The following is an 18,786-nucleotide window of genomic DNA, read 5'->3' as shown; positions in this document are numbered from 1 at the left end:
AAAAATAAAATCCTTTACACACAAGCAAATGTTGAGAGATTTTGTCACCACCAGGCCTGCAATACAATAGCTCCTCAAAGAAGCACTAAATATGGAAAGGAAAAACTGGTACCAGCCACTGCAAAAACACACCAAAATATAAATACCAAGTGACATGACACTATGAAGAAACTGCATCAACTAATGTGCAACATAACCAGCTAGCATCATGATGACAGGATCAAATTCACTCATAACAATATTAAACTTAAATGTAAATGGGCTAATTCCCCAATTTAAAGACACAGACTGGCAAATTGGATAAAAAGTCAAGAACCGTCAGTGTGCTGTATTCAGGAGACCCATCTAATGTGCAAAGACACACACAGGCTCAAATAAAGGATGGAGGAATATTTACCAAGCAAATGAACAAAAAACAGGAGTTGCAATCCTAGTCTCTGACAAAACAGACTTTAAACCAACAAAGATCAAAAAAGACAAAGAAGGGTATTACACAGTGGCAAAGGGATCAATGCCACGAGAAGAGCTAACTATCCGAAATACATATGCATCCAACACAGAAGCACCCAGATTCATAAAACAAGTTCTTAGAGACCTACAAGGAGACTTAGACTCCTACCCAATAATAGTGGGAGACTTTAACACCCCACTGTCAATATTAGACACATCAAAGAGACAGAAAATTCACAAGGGTATTTAGAACATGAACTCAGCTCTGGACCAAGCAGACCTAATGGACATCTACAGAACTCTCCACCCCAAATCAACAGAATATACATTCTTCTCAGCACCATATGGCACTTAATTCTAAAATCAACCACATAATTGGAAGTAAAACACTCCACAGCAAATGCAAAATAATGGAAATTATAACAAACAATCTCTCAGACCACACTGCAGTCAAATTAAAACTCAGGACTAAGAAACTCAAAACTGCACAACTGCATGGAAATAGAACAACATGCTTCTGAATGACTACTGGGTGAATAACGAAATTAAGGCAGAAATAAGGGAATTATTCGAAACCTATGAGAACAAAGATACAACGTACCAGAATCTCTGGGACGCAGCAAAAGCAGTGTTAAGAGGGAAATAGCACGAAATGCCCACTTCAGAAAGCTGGAAAGATCTGAAATTGACATCAAAACATCACAATTAAAAGAACTAGAAAAGCAAGAGCAAACAAATTCAAAAGCCAGCAGATGACAAGAAATAACTAAGATCAGAGCAGAGCTGAAGGAGATAGAGACATAAAATCCCTTCAAAAATCAATGAATCCAGGAGCTGGGTTTTGGAAAAGATTAACAAAATAGACCACTAGCTAGACTAATAAAGAAGAAAAGAGAGAAGAATCAAATAGACACAACAAAAAATGATAAAGGAGGTATCACCACTGATCCCACAGAAATTCAAACTACTGTCAGAGAATACTACAAACAACTCTATGCAAATAAACTAGAAAATCTGGAAGAAATGGATAAATTCCTGGACACACACATCCTCGCAAGACTAAACCAGGAAGAAGTCGAATCCTAGACCAGTAACAAGTTCTGAAATTGAGGCAGTAATTAATAGCTTACCAACCAAAAAAAGTCCAGGACCAGATGGATTCAGAGCCAAATTCTACCAGAGGTGCAAAGAGGAGCTGGTACCATTTCATCTGAAACTATTCCAAACAATAGAAAAAGACTCCTTCCTAACTCATTTTATGAGGCCAGCATCATCCTGATCCCAAAACCTGGGAGAGACACAACAACAAAAAATTTCAGGCCAATATCCCTGATGAACATTGATGCAAAAATCCTCCATAAAATACTGGAAAACCGAATCCAGCAGCACATCAAAAAGCTTATCCACCACCATCAAGTCGGCTTGATCCCTGGGATGCAAGGCTGGTTCAACATACGCAAATCAATAAATGTAATCCATCACATAAACAGAACCAAGGGGAAAAACCACATGATAATCTCAATAGATGCAGAAAAAGCCTTTGATAAAATTCAACATCTGTTCATGTTAAAAACTTAATAAACCAAGTATTGATGGAACATATTTCAAAATAATAAGAGCTATTTGTGACAAACCCATAGCCAATATCATATTGAATGGACAAAAGCTGGAAGCATTCCCTTTGAAAACTGGCACAAGACAAGGATGCCCTCACTCACCAGTCCTATTCAATATGGTATTGGAAGTTCTGGCCAGGGCAGAACTTCAGGCAAGAGAAAGAAATAAAGGGTATTCAAATAGAAAGAGAGGAAGTCAAATTGTCTCTGTTTTCAGATGACATGATGTATATTTAGAAAACCCCATTGTCTCAGCCCAAAAACTCCTTAAGCTGATAAGCAACTTCAGCAAAATCTCAGGATACAAAATCAATGTGCAAAAATTACAAGCATTCCTATACACCAGTAATAGACAAGCAAAGAGCCAAATCATGAGTAAACTTCCATTCACAATCGCTACAAAGAGGATAAAATACTTAGGAATACAACTTACAAGCACCTTCCCTGAGCAAAGGACCTCTTCAAGCAGAACTACAAACCATTGCACAAGGAAATAAAAGAGGACACAAACAAATGAAAAAAAAATCCATGCTTATGGATAGGAAGAATCAATATCATGAAAATGGCCATACTGCCCAAAGTAATTTATAGATTCAATGCCATTCCCATCAAGGTACCATTGACTATTTTTGCAGAATTAGAAAAAAAAACTACTTTAAATTTCATATGGAACCAAAAAAGAGCCTGTATAACCAACACAATCCTAAGCAAAAACAACAAAGGTGGAGGAGGCATCACGCTACCTGACTTCAAACTATGCTACAGGGCTACAGTAACCAAAACAGCATGTTACTAGTACCAAAACAGATATATAAACCAATGGAACAGAACAGAGACCTCAGAAATAACACCACACATCTATAACCATCTGTTCTTCGACAAACCTGACAAAAACAAGCAATGGGAAAAGGATTCCCTATTTAATAAATGATGTTGGGAAAACTGGGTAGCCATATGCAGAAAACAGAAACTGGACCCCTTTCCTTACACCATATACAAAAATTAACTCAAGATGGATTAAAGACTTAAATGTGAAACCTAAAACCATAAAAACCCTAGAAGAAAACCTAGGCAATACCATTCAGGACATAGGCATGGGCAAAGACTTCATGACTGAAACACCAAAAGCAATTGCAACAAAAGCCAACATTGGCAAATGAGATCTAATTAAACTAAAGAGCTTCTGCACAGCAAAAGGAACTACCATCAGAGTGAACAGGCAGCCTACAGAATGGGAGAAAAGTTTTACAATCTATCCATCTGACAAAGATCTAATGTCCAGAATCTACAAGGAACTTAAACAAATTTACAAGAAAAAACCAACCCCATCAAAAAGTGAGCAATGGATATGAACAGACACTTCTCAAAAGAAGACACTCATGCGGCCAACAAACATATAAAAGATCATCATCACTGGTCATTAGAGAAATGCAAATCAAAATCACAGTGAGATACCATCTCATGCCAGTTAGAAGGGTGATCATTACAAAGTCAGGGAACAACAGATGCTGGCAGCACTGTGGAGAATTAGGAACTCTTTTACACTGTTGGTGGAATGCAAATTAGTTCAACCATCATGCAAGACAGTGTGGTGGTTCCTCAAGGATCTAGAGCCAGAAATACCATTTAACCCAGCAATCTAATCACTGTGTATATACCCAAAGCATTATAAATCATTCTACTATAAAGACACATGCACACGTATGTTTATTGCAGTACTATTTACAATAACAAAGATTGGAACCAACCCCAATGCCCATCAGTGATGGACTGGATGAAGAAAATGGGGCATATATACACTATGGAATACTATGCAGCCATAAAAAAGAATGAGCTCATGTCCTTTGCAGGGTAATGAATGAAGCTGGAAGCCATCATTCTTATCAGACTAACACAGGAACAGAAAACAAAGCACCACATCTTCTCACTCATAAGTGGGAGCTGAACAATGAGAACACATGGACACAGGGAGAGGAACGTCACAATCTGGGCCTGTCAGAAGGTGGGGAGCAAGGGGAGGGAGAGCATTAGGACAAATACCTAATGCATGTGGGGCTTAAAACCTAGATGACAGGTTGATAGGTACACCCAACCACCATGGCACATGTATATCTATGTAACAAACCTGCACATACTACACATGTATCCCAGAACTTAAAATGTAAAATAAAATAAAATAAACGTTTGATAGAAAAGAGCAATGAAAAAAAAAGATCCATTTCAGAGTTCCATGCTATATTTAATTGTTATATTGCCTTAGTCTCCTATAATCCATGACTGTTCCTTGGTCTTTCTTTGCCTTTCAAAAGCTTGACACTTTGAAGAGGACAGACCAATTATTTTGTGGAATATTCCTTAATTTGAGCTGCTCTGATGTATTCTCCTGTTTATATTAAATTTATGCATATTTGGGAAAATACCACAGAAATGATATTGATGCCTTTACAGTGAATTATATCAGGAGAAACATGGTACCTGAAGTCTTATTATTGGTGATATTAACTTTGGTCATTTGATTATGTTGGCCTTTGTTAGGATAATCCACTATAAAGTTACTATTTTCCCCTTTGTAATGAATATCTATCCTATAACTAGATTCTTTGAGACTGTGCAAATATTTTCTTTAACTAATCTTAGAATCCATCAATGAGTCTTGCCTACACTAACAGGACTTTTAAAAAAATTAATAGACTTTACTTTTTAGAGAAGTTTTAAATTTAGCAAAAAATTGAGACAATATTACAAAGAGTACCCATATACCCCCCAAGATATACACACGATTTACTCCATTATTAACATTTTACATTAATAGGGTATATTTGTTGCAATCAATAAAACAATGTCAAGACATAATTATTAACTAAAGTACATGGTTAATTCAGATCTCTTTGGCTTTTGCCTGATGTCCTTTCTCTGTTCTAGGATCCTACTCAGCTTGCCATATTACATTTAGTTGTCATATCCTTAGGTTCCTTTTGGACATGGATATTTCCTAAACTTTCCTTGTTTTGATTTCTTTAACAGTTTTGAAGAGTACTGGGTATATTGTATGTTGTTATTCTATTGGAATTTGTCTGATGTTTCCCTCATTATTAGTCTGGTGATACGGGATTTTGGAGGTATATCACAGAGGTAAAGTGTGATTTTCATGATATCGTATATCAAAGGTACATACAATCAATATGATTTATGACTGTTGATGCTGACCTTGATCACCTGGCAGAAGTAGGGTTTTTCACATTTCTTCACTTTAAGGTTAAATGTCCGTCTCTTTGTCCTTTTTTCCCATACGTTCTTGATAATTTCCATAATTTTATTACCAAACCATTTAATAATAATAATAAGCTCTCATAGATTAAATTTCCAAGAGCTCTTTCATATACTGTTCCTTTATGTTTTAGCTTTATTGAGGTTTAATTGAGAAATAAAAGTTACATATATTCAAGGTGTACAATGAGATCATTTAACATATGTATATATTCTATAATAATTACCATGGTCAAATTAATCAACACATTCATCATTACACATAATTACTATTTGTGTGGGTGTGTGTTTGTGGTGAGGACACTTAAGATATACTCTCTTAGCAAATTCTGACAAAAAAATAAAGTATTACTGATTGTAGTCATCATGCTGTACACAAGATCCCTAAAATTTATTCATCTTATAACTGAAAGTTTGTGTCTTTTGCCAACATCTCCTCATTTCTCCTATGTCCCAGCCATTGGAAACCACATTTTTATACTCTGCTTCAGTGAGATGGTGTTTTTTAGATTCCACATATAAGTGAGATCATACAGTATTTTTCTATTCTGTTCCTTTAAAATATGGCATCATCTTCTTCTTCCTTCATAAATATACCTCTCTTATTTCTCATATTGATCATATTATGTTTGAATTTTCTTCTGTGCCTTACTATCTCTACCTCCACTGAATCACTTCCTTCAATAAGTTTGTTTCAATTTTTCTCTGCCATGCTGAAGGCATTCCTCAAATATCCAATGATTGTTGTTTAGTGATCACTAAGAAACCAACAGGATACTCTATGCATTTATGCATATGTTTGGGAGTTGAGGAAGTAAATCTTGAGGACTAGCAGACTTTATTCTAGGATGAGCCTGTAATCAGTTAACTTTTTTGTTGAGGACACTAAAATGCCAATATCAGTGGGTCTACCCTATGGGTCAGGTCAGGTTTTTCAGAGGAAGACTTTAGAACAGTCCTTCTGAAATATAAAATATGGGGACCAGATTTCTGGGTTCTGTGTAAGGAAAAGAACCTGGAGTGAGGGGAAGAATGTCATCTTTAGAATACAAACATTTTAATGTTCCTGTTTCCAGGGCAGAACTTCTCTCCATCTTCTGTGTTTAATACCTCAGATTTCAAGACTCTATAATGCAAATTTTCTAGAGAACATACTTCTCACCTTAAGTAGAGGATGAGAGCAGTAGTCAGGGTGAGTTGGAGCTGGCCTTCTGGTGGTCTAAAGATTTTCAAACAACTTTCTGTTTTCAGCATCCAACCTTGTCCAGTTGCAAGATAACCAGGTCTCTTCAAGGACTGAGATGTCATAGTTGTCTGTAGATAGAATTAGCTTGATTCTTACCAGATTTACTTTTCACAGACAAGTAAGTTAGACCTTCTTTGTTTTACTTTACTAAATAATTTTTAATTTTTCCAACTACATTCTATTTAATATTGTATGTTTTGATGTTACAGATGTTTCATAGTTTCACTGAAAATGTAGTTAGGATTTCTGGGTTTTGTTTGACTTGTCTTAAATAATTGGGGAAGGGGAAAATATGTGAGAAAAATTTTGAGCTGGTGTTTTATTATTAAACCAAACACAAAGTGATAGAAATGAATGAAATAATATAACTGTGAAACCTAGTGAATTTGAGGAAATAAACTAGAATCTATTATTATACTATTCAATTACTTGTTCTTCAATATGAATTCCTTGCTTGATAATTCTAATTTAGGTTGGAGGAAAGGTTTATTGGTAAATTGGATTATGCTTTTGCAAGTTCTGAAATCCTTGAAAGTCACAACAATTTTCCTAATTCAGCAGGGGCATCCAGTCCAAACAGAATGTCAACTGTAGACACAGACATGGCATGACAGAAGTGTTAGTCATCCCCCCAAACTTATTGTTACCTTTATCTACCTTATTAGAAACCTCAATTTTTAGCTCTTGAAATAGGCACCAAAATGAATATGACATTACTCATCTTTCCTTGCAACCAGTTTTGTCTTTGGGGTTAAGTTCTGGCCAACAAGATATGAACTCAAGAACGTATTAATTAATGCTTCTGGTTTCCTCTATTCTATTTTTCCACTGCCTGGAATGTAAAAGTGTTGTTAATCCGTCTTCATTCATGCAACTGGGGCTTGTCCACTAGAGGCAGAAAAATCAACAAGATTGAAAATATCCTAATTCCTTTGTATTTTGTAGCCCTGGACTGCTTATACCTGGAATGATAGGTTTGAGAGAAATAAGCTTCTGTTTCATTTAAGCCACTGTTATTTTAGTTTTTTTTTTATTACAGCAGTCAATTCTGACTTTTGCACATGGCATGCACATATTCAACTATTTCATGTATATGCACACAAGTAACAATGGGACTTCCAGATAAGTGACAGATTGCAACTTTGTAATTATCTGTGTAATTGTATTTTATTTTTTCACTTGAAAATATACTATCCTGGGCTTCTGCCAAGACTGGCTGGGAATTACTTGAGAGAGAATTTTTGGACATGAAATTGGTAATGGAATGTATTATGGTCAGGAACACTTTGAACACAAACTCCAGATGTTCCTATGATTTTTGGAATCTGTTTTAGGGAACAAAAAGTATTAAATAATATAGGCATAAAATGTCCAACTTATATTATGAATGTGTTTTCTCAATGAGATGTTTGACATATTTTCTCTGCTGATTTCTAATGTTAAATTGACTTTTTTTTTTCTAAGATTTGTATTGACTATGCCTGACTTTGGAACATATTTGAAAAGTAGAACTGGGACAATGTGTTTATGTATATATCTTAGGAAAATTGAAACCAGTTTAGAAATTTGTCAATGAATTATCAATAGTCTGGAAGGGATTTTGTCTACTTTTTTGTAGAGAGGTCCAAGTGACTCTTATCATCTATGACCTGTTCTTTCATTTCTGAGAATCCCTAAGAAACAAGCTGTTTATTTTTCTCCTCTGTTATTTGCAAACAGCTCTTTACAGTTTTTTTTTTTTTTTTCACGGATCAGGTACAGATTCTTATAGTTTTGGAACTTAGGACAGGGTTGAAGATTGTGGTAAGGTTTTCTAGAGTAATTCCAAGGAACGCAAACACGTAAGTATTAATAGAATCATAAGTTGAATGTTGTACACATAAAAACAATGACAAGAAACTGATTCTGGGCAGTACTGTGTTTGTGCAGGCATGTAAGGATGATAAAAAACTGAAAGGAACAAATAATATGTATTTCTACATGTTTTCATGAGTGGGAGCTAAACAATGGGTACATATAGACACAGAGTGGAATAAGAGACATTGGAGCCTACAAAAGGTGGGAATGTGGGAAGGAGCGAGGGTTGAAAATTTTCTCAAGTGAGGGGTACACTAAAAGCCCAGATGTCAACACAATCCATATAAGACATCTGCACTTGTAAGCCCTAAATGTATCATTTTAAAAAAATGAATAAAAGATAATAGGTATTTGCCAGCAATATTGCCCATTGCACTTGAAAAGATAACCTGCATTTGCAAAAGAATATATGAAGTATTAAGAATCATAAAAGGCCAGGCATGTGCCTCACACCTGTAATCCCAGCAGTTTGGGAGGCCAAGGAGGGTAGATCACTTGAGGTGAGGAGTTCAAGACCAGCCTGGTCAACATGGTGAAAGCCCATCTCTACTAAAAATACAAAAATTAGCCAGGCATGATGGCACACGCCTGTAATGCCAGCTACTTGGGAGGCTGAGGCAGGAGAATTGCTTGAACCTGGGAGGTGGAGGTTGCAGTGAGCTGAGATCGCACTACTGCAGTCCAGCTTCGGTGACAGAGCCAGACTGTGTCTCAAAAAATAAAATAAAATAAAATAAAAAATCATAAAATTCAAATGATTCAGAAAGACATGATTCTACAATATGATTCACATTATATTCATCTTTCAATAAATCTAGGCTTGCATTGTGACAGCGAACCAAAATCAGTCTCTATTTTATATTATCCTATAATAAGGCTATGGGAAGTATCCATTCACACTCTTGACACTGATGTGTTTGAGGTAAGAATAAACAACCCTTATTTAAATGGGCTAAAAGGAAAGTAAAGTCTCCCAGGGCCTATCTGGTTCAAGTGCAGTGTGATAGAGGAGGTTTCTCTCTTGACAAGGCAGAACATCTGGGTCTAGATCTTCTACCTTCTGAATGCATTCTAAGAAGCACAGCTCCCTTTTTTGCATTTTATTTTATTTTACTTTATGTTAAATTAATAAATAATTGTATATTTATGGGGTACACTGTAATGCTTTGATTTGTATATATATTGTAAAAAATTGAATCAAGCTAATTAACATATCCATTGTCTCACCAGCTTATCCTTTTTTTGTAGTGAGAATGTTAAAAAATCTATTCTTTAAGCAGTTTTCAGATATACAGTATGTTATTTTGGCTGTAGTCACCATGCAATGCAACAGATCACTAAAATGTATTCATCCATTCTAACTGAGACTTTGTACCCTTTGATCAACTTTTTCTATTTCCTTCTCCCTCCCCTTCCCAACCTCTAGAGACCACCTTTCTACTCTGTTTATATGAGATTGACTTTTTTAGTTCCACATATAAGTGAGATCATGTGGCATTTATCATTCGGTGCCTGGATTACTTAATTTAACCTAATGTACACCAGTACCACCTCGTCTTGAATGACAGAATTTCCTTCTTTGTAAAGGCTGTGTGGTACTTAATTTTGTATATATACCACATTTCTTTACCTAGTTATCCAGCAATAAACATTTAGGTTGCTTCCATATCTTGGATACTGTGAATAATGCTGAATTAAAATAGGACTGCAACTATCCTTTTGACATAGACATTTAAATTCCTTTGGATATATACCCAGGAGTGGGATTGCTAGATCATATGGTAATTCTATTTTTAGTTTTTTGAGTTTACTATTTTCCAAAATGGCTGTACTAATTTACATTCCCACCAACACTGTACAGGGTTCTCTTTTCTCCACATCTTCACCCACACTTGTTATCATTCATCTTTTTGATAATGTCAGAATGAGATATCACCTCACACATGTTAGAATGGCTATTATCAAAAATAGCTTAGGTTTGAGGCTGAGTGCTTTATTTCTCTGCGTCCCTTGGTATTCCCCATAGACATGACTGGACTTTCTTATTTTTACCATTTCTTTTCAGGCAGGCTCATGCTTTATATCAAGATTCTGAAACCAGAGGAAATTCTCATACCTGTATATTATAGAAGCTTTAAAGCATCCAAGCACCAGGTTTTAAGAATGAAACAGATCAACAAACAATTCTCATGTTCTTTAGATTACATGTGATCTATGGTCTATTCCTATAGTGAATCTCCACATTTTCCCACAAAGCATAGAGTGGATTAGGTATGAATAATGCTCAATACTTTAGCAAATATACTGGGTACCTACTCTATTACGTCCTCTCTTACAAGCACTATTGTAGAGCAGGAAATAAATAAGTCTCAGCTGTCATGCAGAAAGCATTCTAGTGGAACAAGACAGAAAATAAACATATAAGCAATAGCTATTTCGCAGGCCAGATAAGCACTAAGAAGAAATACAAAGCAGTTGCTAACTATGATAGGATTCAAATTGTGAAAGTGGGAATTGATAGCAGAGATGATGTGGAGAAGAAGATAATCCATTAAGGATGAAATCAGAAGTTAGGCTGTTGGATGCTTCATCCAAATAGTTGTTGGCATTCAAATGGATGAGAAAGTGTTTAAGAAGGAAAGCAAGAGTTTGAATGGAGGGAAAGACTGTCAACCACAGAATAAATTCTTAATAAATAAGAGTGTCCATAAAGGCAGAACATAATGGCTACCATGTAGCCAGGTAGAAAAAGATGATGAAACTGGAGAACATATCTCCAAAGAAAGAGTTTTGGGTTTGTTTGAGTGTGTTTTGGGAGAGTTGTTTGCTTGTCTTTTTATACAGGGTTTTGTCAACTCTGGATGTAGAGACTTTTTTGAGAATTAAAACATCGAGTCCATCCACACTTCTGACACTGACATCTCTGAGGTCACAATAAACAGCTCCCATTTAAACAGACTGAAAGGAAGCTAATGCCCACAGTAGCGTATCCGGTTCAAGTGTAGTGTGGTACAGCCAGCTTCTCTCCTGACACAGGAGAGTATGTGGGGTCTAGAGCTCCCACCTACTGAATACATACTTAGAAAGTAGAGTTTAGAAATATGCTTATAAAGTTCTTAAGGCAGAAATGTTGAAAACAGACCCTCCACTACGTAGTTCCTCCTGCTGAGAAACTCAATGGGGGAGGAAGGATCCTCAGCTCATTATTAGGGGCACAATAATTGCCAAAACTTTTCAGATCCAACCTGGTAATATTACACAACCGTTATATAACTGTAGTGCCAAATATTTGTCCCAAAACAAATATTTGTTCCAAAACAAGAAAATGGCTAGCTAACTCAGAATATAAAACCAACACCATTAGTTTCTCATCTATTTGCCTCTCATTTATGTGATTGGTTTGTACAATATCTTGGGATCAACTGCCTGTTCATTACACATTATAAAAAGCAGTACTTCTTTTTATTTATTTTAAATATCACATGGAAACTTTGAAATATTTGATATTAAGTTCATTAAATTTATATTGTGTTTGAATGTACAGAAAGTTGTGTAGAATTTTACTGGGTGAAAAGGGATATATGTGTCAGACTGCTCTAAGGGAAGGTTTTATGCTCTAGAAAATTCATTTGCATCATCACCAGAGTGTGGAGAAGAGAAGCCTGCAGTCAGTCAATTGTCCATTATAAAGAAATCAAGTGAATGTTTGATGCTACAAAATAATTATTGCTAATTATAGATGTGATCAGGGTATTGAGTTAAAATCTTAAGTTCTTACCATTCAGAGACATATGCTGATATATTTTTGAAGTAAGTGATGTGATGTGTGCATAAAATAGGGTTACAAAATGAAGGTTCTATGGTGTGGCCTTTGGGAAGAAGGTCCAACCCCTCTGGGCCTTCACTCCCAAACTACACTGTATTGCCGCAGTTTTCTAAAATAAACATAATTTTTCCTCTGTCCCTCGTGTTTCAAATCACTAGAGTGGGAAACTGATCCAGAGTAAAAGGCAGCTCCAGCTGACTCTTGACTCTTTCCTAAAAACAGCTACACACATACTCACACAACAACAGGATTACAAACTCTTTAACTACAGCAATGTCCAGATTTGAATGACAATTGCCCCTCTAAGTTCTGCTGGGGCACCTAGGCAAGGGGAGAGAGAATACAACTGGAGGTTAAAGAACCAGAGTTTTCTGTCTTCCTCTCCTCTCCCTCATTTTCACTCTCCCTTCCCCCTCAACTTAGCTGCACCGCGCTGCTCCTTTTCCTCTCCTCCTTGGATGTTCCCTAGCCCCTTCATTCTTTCACGCTCTGCAGGCCCTCTCCCCTCTACCCCTCCTCATCAACCCCCCGCTCCTCTTCCTCCCTCCCTTCCCGGCAGCTGCTGGAGGAGACGCCACAGCTGCTGCTGTTACTGCATCTGCAGCAGGTCTCTGTCAATATCACCCGCCCACGCCCGATCTGGATGCTGAAGTCGCGCACTGGCCTGGAGATGAGGGCGGGGGAGAGAGTGGAGTGGCTGGGAGAGGGGAGGGAGGAGTGGAAAGGAGACAAAAACAGCTTCCAAGCAGCGGGCGCGGCTCCACTGGACATCTGGGTAGGAGGGGTCTCTGGGTCAGTGGCTGGAGAGTCGCCCCAGTGAGTCGGTGTCTAACTGGCCATTTAGGGGGGCGCATTTACTGCAGAGCCACAGCTGGTGAGGACAGACGCCAGCCTAACAGCAGCTTCTGTACAACTAGAGCTCAGAAAACCCGAGAGATCCGTGGAGAAAGAGAAGCCCAGGAGGAGGAAAGGGCTCCAAGGAGCCCTGCTCCTGAAGGGTCCCTCAGGCACTGGTGGAGACCTGTCGCTTCGTAGCAAGTAAGTGCCTTTTTCTTGCTGCTGTGTCCAGTCCCAGAATGGTGATAGCCGCTATCCGCTGCCAGCCTTTCCCATCCACTCCCACCTGCCCCATCCCATACACACCCTTAGGGTCCCCAGCAGGAGGACAGAGATTTGAAATTGTGGACGTGCATTAGGAGAGTTACTTCAAGAGTATACTTCAAGAGCAGCCGTGGTCTGTGGATGTTTGCATGGCATGTGCGGTCAGTTTTCTAATTCCATCAGGTAAGCTTCTGAAACCAACATTCTCTGTTAGTGTAAAATTCTAGAAACCCTATATGACAATGACTTACATTACATGGTACAATGATAGTATAAAATGGAGGAAAGATTATGCAGATTGTTGTACACTTCTTCTAAGAATCCTATCTCTTATTCTAAATAACAGAGATTTCAAGATTGATTTTCCCAAAGGAATAGACAATATAAAAGTAGAGGCATTGATGTGATTGGCAGTGGTGTGCTCAGTTTAGTCAGTTGGGCATTTTGGTATTGACTAGATCAACAGAGATTGTTGTTGTTGTTTTTGCGTTGTTTTGCTCTATAAAATGCATATCTTCTGGAGGTTTTCTTTTAGAAGTGATAGTGTGACTGGTTGTGTTAGCTTCAAAACTTAGAACATTGGTCAAAACAAGACAAATGATGAGTGCATTTGGAATGACACACCGATGGGCCCCTTTCATTAACGAAAATGATGGGTTCCAGTTTGGATATTGGACTGAAAAATATCTTGAAATGGGAAAGAGTTTGGGTGGTGCTTCTTGTGGATGCTTTCCCCCACTGCTGTTCATTCAGGAGAGCAATTTATGGCAAAGTAGAAGGAAAGTGGGCCCTGTAATAAACAGAATCCTGGGCACCATACCTGCTATGACTAGCCTTAATTAAAGATTCTACAATCCAGCTGCTGTTTTTACAAGTAAGACCTATAAGGAGTAATTTGCTGAGGCTACCTGGCAAATCAGTAATTGAGCGGGAAGTCCAATGGAGAAGTCTTTGGGATTTAGAACTACAAAACTTGATTTCAATTTTTGTACAAATTAAGCCAATTATTTAACTTGAGTAAGCTTTATTTTCTTTATTTATAAATGACACTCCAAAAAGTCCTGACAAAAACTAATTGACAGAGATGATATAAAGGGTTTATGAAAGTACCATATGCGTAACTGCTGATTACATAAGGGATTATTCTGTGTTTTTATCTACTTCACTATTCTGGTTTTCCTTCTAAGTCTGATTCAATATAAGCATACAGAGGGCTTTGACATGCATCTCTAGAATGCACTAGAGGAAGTGAAATTCAAATCCTTTTCTTGCCACCTGTACAGTTTAAAGCATATTCTAATCTGAAAGCCTTTATCCTCAAAAAAGTGAAAAGTGTGTGCTTTGGCTAGCTTTGCATATTTAAACACCTTGTAATATTCTCCAAATATGCTTTACCCTCTTTCTGTTTTTAGTTTTAAAATTGATTTTAGGTCTGTAGTCCTGTTTCCTGGGGATGAAGCCATCACATATATTGGATATTGCTGAATGTATTTGGTCCGTTACTTAACATAGGAGAAATCAAAATTTAGGCATAAATACTCTAATCTTGACTGCAAAGATTCATTAAAATCTTGCACCTGGGGGATAGGTACTGTGAGTCCCTTCTTTCCCATGGATATGTTTAAAGTGATAGAAGAAAGACCTCAATTTGAACATGGGCTCAGGAAAAGGGGTCATCAGATCCCAGATGGCACATGACCGTTGGACCTGCTGCTGCATATCAGTCTCTATTGGAGTACTGGAGGCAGAGCTAAGCACTTCAAAACTGGGCATTCTGTCTCCATAGCCTCGTGTGGTAGACGGTTTGGTAGGGGATATACACTCTCACTGATTTTCCCAAAGTAGGATAAATACCTGTCCAAAGCATACTAGAAATAAAAATAACAGTATTTTCCCCAATCCCTTACTCAGGGATTGGGAAATCTACACTCCAGCCCTAGATCTCATTGGGTTGAGATACGTGTCACAACTGGGGTATTCAGAGATTGACTCACCATCTACCTACCGCCTTAGACTCCCTCCTGAAAGCTTATGGTGGAGGCATTGGAGTAAAAGGGACATTCTTGATTTCTGGGAGTCTGATCCCATTATTTCCACTAGCCGTTTTCAGTATTTGTCAGTGTGAGACGAACATCTATAACCTCTGCCCACCCCCACCCCCACTCCAGATATCAGCAATGCACAGTCACACATTATCACATGAGGAAATCTTGTACAAACAGATGTCACTTTTCTTTTCCTGTGTTGGTTCCTTCTCTTCTGTTAGTGAGGACTAACCAACCAGACAAGTGAGGTCTTATTGCAGCAACATTGAAAGAGGGAGCCTTTGAGGTTAAAGATAAGATTTCATCTGAGGGCTTCAGAGGTTATTTTTGAGTTGGTGCATATCTCTTGACCCAGCTACGATTATTATTTTACATTCATTTGTTCAATTATTGTTTATTACAAATGAGGCTCCATCTTCTTATGTTCCATCCTGAAATTCCTAGCAAACAGATATCCCTGTTGTCTCTGCAGTATTTATAATTGGATTGACTCAGCCTGGTGCTGGACAAGGATAACCAGCTCAATGGACCGCTCTGATGATGGTGTGGGTCAGGTGCCACACTGAGTGCCTAGACATCAAAGAGCTTGATAGAAATGCAGAAGCTGGGGCCCCACTTATGGAAATTCTGATTAGAAAGGTCTGATATTATGATAGGGCATTTGGTTTTAAACTAGAACAGGAGGTGATGCTGATTTGGGGGCCATAGACCCTAGGTGAATATATTGTGCTGAGTAGAGTAGTCTGTCTTTCCTATTTTAAATGCTAAGGTGAGGCTTCCAGTCCACCAGCTGCTCACTCTCTGAGTTCTCCCAGAGGCGACATGGTCTAAGCACTTGATTACAGGCTCTTGCCCATATCTACTCTCTTTCTCTGGCCCTGGGGCTCCATGTTGGACATTTTTCGCCCAACTCAGAGTGAGACAAAAACTAAATCATGCTCACCCTAGGATGTTTCAAGGCACCTTTCTAGTTTCTCTCTAATTTGAGAAGGGGATGGACATCTATATGTTTGGTTTCACATTTGAAAAGCTAAAGGAGCTTTTGGGAGAGTTGCAGGGAGGGCGGGTTGGAATCCTGGAAAAACAGACAGGCATTTTCAGAATTGTCGGAAGCAGAGGTAAATAGCCAGTTCTAAGAAGCCTCCAGGGTTTCAGTAAATGTGCCAGTTCTAGATTTTTTTAATTCAGAAAATGTCTGGATCAAAAATTTTAAGAATTATAATCCAAATAAAACAGCAGTGCAAATGACAGTCTCCTTTTTTAAAAGTCCGAATAGCGTTCCATTGTGTATATATACCACATTTTCTTTATCTATTCATATGTTGATGGATACTTAGATTTCTTCCATATCTTGGCTCTTGTAAATAATACTGCAGGAAACGTGGGAGAGCAGATATCTCTTTGACAAACTAATTTCAATTCTTTTGAATAGACATCATTTGTGACAACATGAGTGAACCTGGAAGACATTATGCCAAGTGAAATATTCCAGGCATTGAAAGACAAATACTGCATGATCTCATAGAAATGTGAAATCTTAGAAAGACAAATTTTTGGAGGTAGAGAGTAGAATGGCGCTTTCCAGAGGCTGGGGGTGAGGGGGGTGAATGGGGAAAGGAAAGATGTTGGTCAAAGTGTGCAAAATTTCAGTTAGAGTGGAGGCATAAGTATAAGTGTTCTATTGCACATCATGATGGTGATAGTTAAATAATAATGTGTTGTATATTTCAAAATGCTAAAAGAATAGATTTTAAATGTTTCCACTACAAAGAAATAAGTCTGTGAGATAACGGATATATTAATTAGCTTGATATAATCATTCCACAATGTTTGTATGTACATACATATATATATTTTATATATATAAAATAACATCAACTTGTATCCCCTAAATATATATAATTACTATTTATCAATTAGAGATAAAATATTTTTAAAAATGGCAGTGCATATTTATGCTTTTGAGAAAGTTGCTTACTTACCACTTTCTTTTGCAAGATAACATATTCTAGGAATTTGTTGGCTGAAATTGTCAGAGTGAGAAAGTTGAGTCCAGAATTAAGTGGACGTATTGAAGAATAGAACCTGAAGCCAAACTGGACTGACCTGGAAGCAGAACATAGCTGCAGTCAGAATCCAAGGAGAAAGTAGCAAAAGTCAATTAAGCAGCCTTGATAAACTGTTTGCCACAGACAGGTAAAAAAGTAGGCATCAGATCATCAACGCCAAATTGGAAGTAACCAACCCAAGTGAAAAAATAATCCAAAAGCAAAATCCAAGTGGGTTGAAGTCAAGAGGTTTTTAAAGAACGTTTATTCACACAGATGGTTGCAAAATTTCAAGTGGATTGATGTCATTTTAGTCAAGCTGTCCTTTATTCCTCAAACTTCAGTGTGCAAATTTTCCATTTCTGGGCTTTGGTAATACATATACATGGTGAGTTATGTTCAAGTAATATAGAAATATTAACTGGAAAACAACAGAATCCTCTGACACCTTTTTGGACTCTTTCCATAGATGTAACACTTCACTCATGTCCAGAGGGGAAAACATTATGCACATGCTAACATATACAATTTTATGTATATAATCATTATACAACATTTTATTCAAAGGTGAATGATGCAAGTTGTTTTCAACTTTACATTTTCACTTAGTAATTGATTTGGTGAAACTTTCCATATGAGCACAGACATATCCATCTCATTCCTTTTTGTAACTAACTAGGTATTCCATGATAACAATATACTAGAATTTTTGTTATTAGTCCCTTAGGGTAGACATTTTATTTCTACTCTTTGGAATTAAAAGTATTATGTTATGATAAACATCCTTGCAAATATGACTTCTCAAACTTCAGCAATAATTTCTATATGGCAGCTTAATTGCTGGGCCAAAGAGTACATGAAACTTTATTTAAGAAACTGTTGGTCAGGCGCAGTGGCTCACACCTGTAGTCTTAGCACTTTGGGAGGCTGAGGTGGGCAGATCACCTGAGGTCAGGAGTTTGAAACCAGCCTGGCCAGCTGGTGAAACCCCAGCTCTACTAACAATACAAAAATTAGCCAGGTGTAGTAGCATGCACCTGTAATCCTAGCTACTCGGGAGGCTGAAGCAGGAGAATCCCTTGACTCAGGGAGGCGTAGGTTGCAGTGAGCCAAGATTACACCGCTGCTCTCCAGCCTGGGCGACAGAGTGAGACTCCGTCTCAAAAAAAAAAATAAAAAAATAAAAAAAAAGAAACTGTTGACAAGTAGCTTTTTAAAAAAACTGCATCAAGTTATATTCTCACCTGCACTGTGTGTGGGTAGCCTTTGCCTCCATATCCCAGCCTGTAAATGGTCATATTCATTGAGATGAATCTCAATTATGTCTCTA

At 37.5% G+C, this 18,786-nt stretch overlaps 1 protein-coding gene and 1 long non-coding RNA gene across 2 annotated transcripts in view; one reads left to right on the top strand and one right to left on the bottom strand.

Annotated features, from left to right (window-relative positions):
* The window catches only part of LOC109025811 (uncharacterized), a 55,992-nt gene extending 38,475 nt beyond the window's left edge, over positions 1-17,517 (bottom strand). The window contains exons 1-2 of the long non-coding RNA XR_002004800.4: positions 17,391-17,517; positions 6,496-6,647 (exon numbers count right to left, since the gene is read on the bottom strand). This is a non-coding gene — a long non-coding RNA (uncharacterized lncRNA). The remainder of the gene's footprint in view (positions 1-6,495; positions 6,648-17,390) is intronic.
* Positions 12,996-18,786, top strand: part of SCN7A (sodium voltage-gated channel alpha subunit 7) — a 90,693-nt gene continuing 84,902 nt past the window's right edge. Inside the window, exon 1 of the mRNA XM_019021647.4 lies at positions 12,996-13,300. The gene's annotated coding sequence lies outside the window, so the exon portion shown is untranslated. The remainder of the gene's footprint in view (positions 13,301-18,786) is intronic.

The sequence above is a fragment of the Gorilla gorilla genome, chromosome 11 (assembly GCF_029281585.2).
Source record: "Gorilla gorilla gorilla isolate KB3781 chromosome 11, NHGRI_mGorGor1-v2.1_pri, whole genome shotgun sequence".
NCBI lineage: Eukaryota > Metazoa > Chordata > Mammalia > Primates > Hominidae > Gorilla > Gorilla gorilla.
The sequence above is the reverse complement of the archived record's forward strand: the minus strand, read 5'-3'. Positions and strand labels throughout refer to the sequence as shown.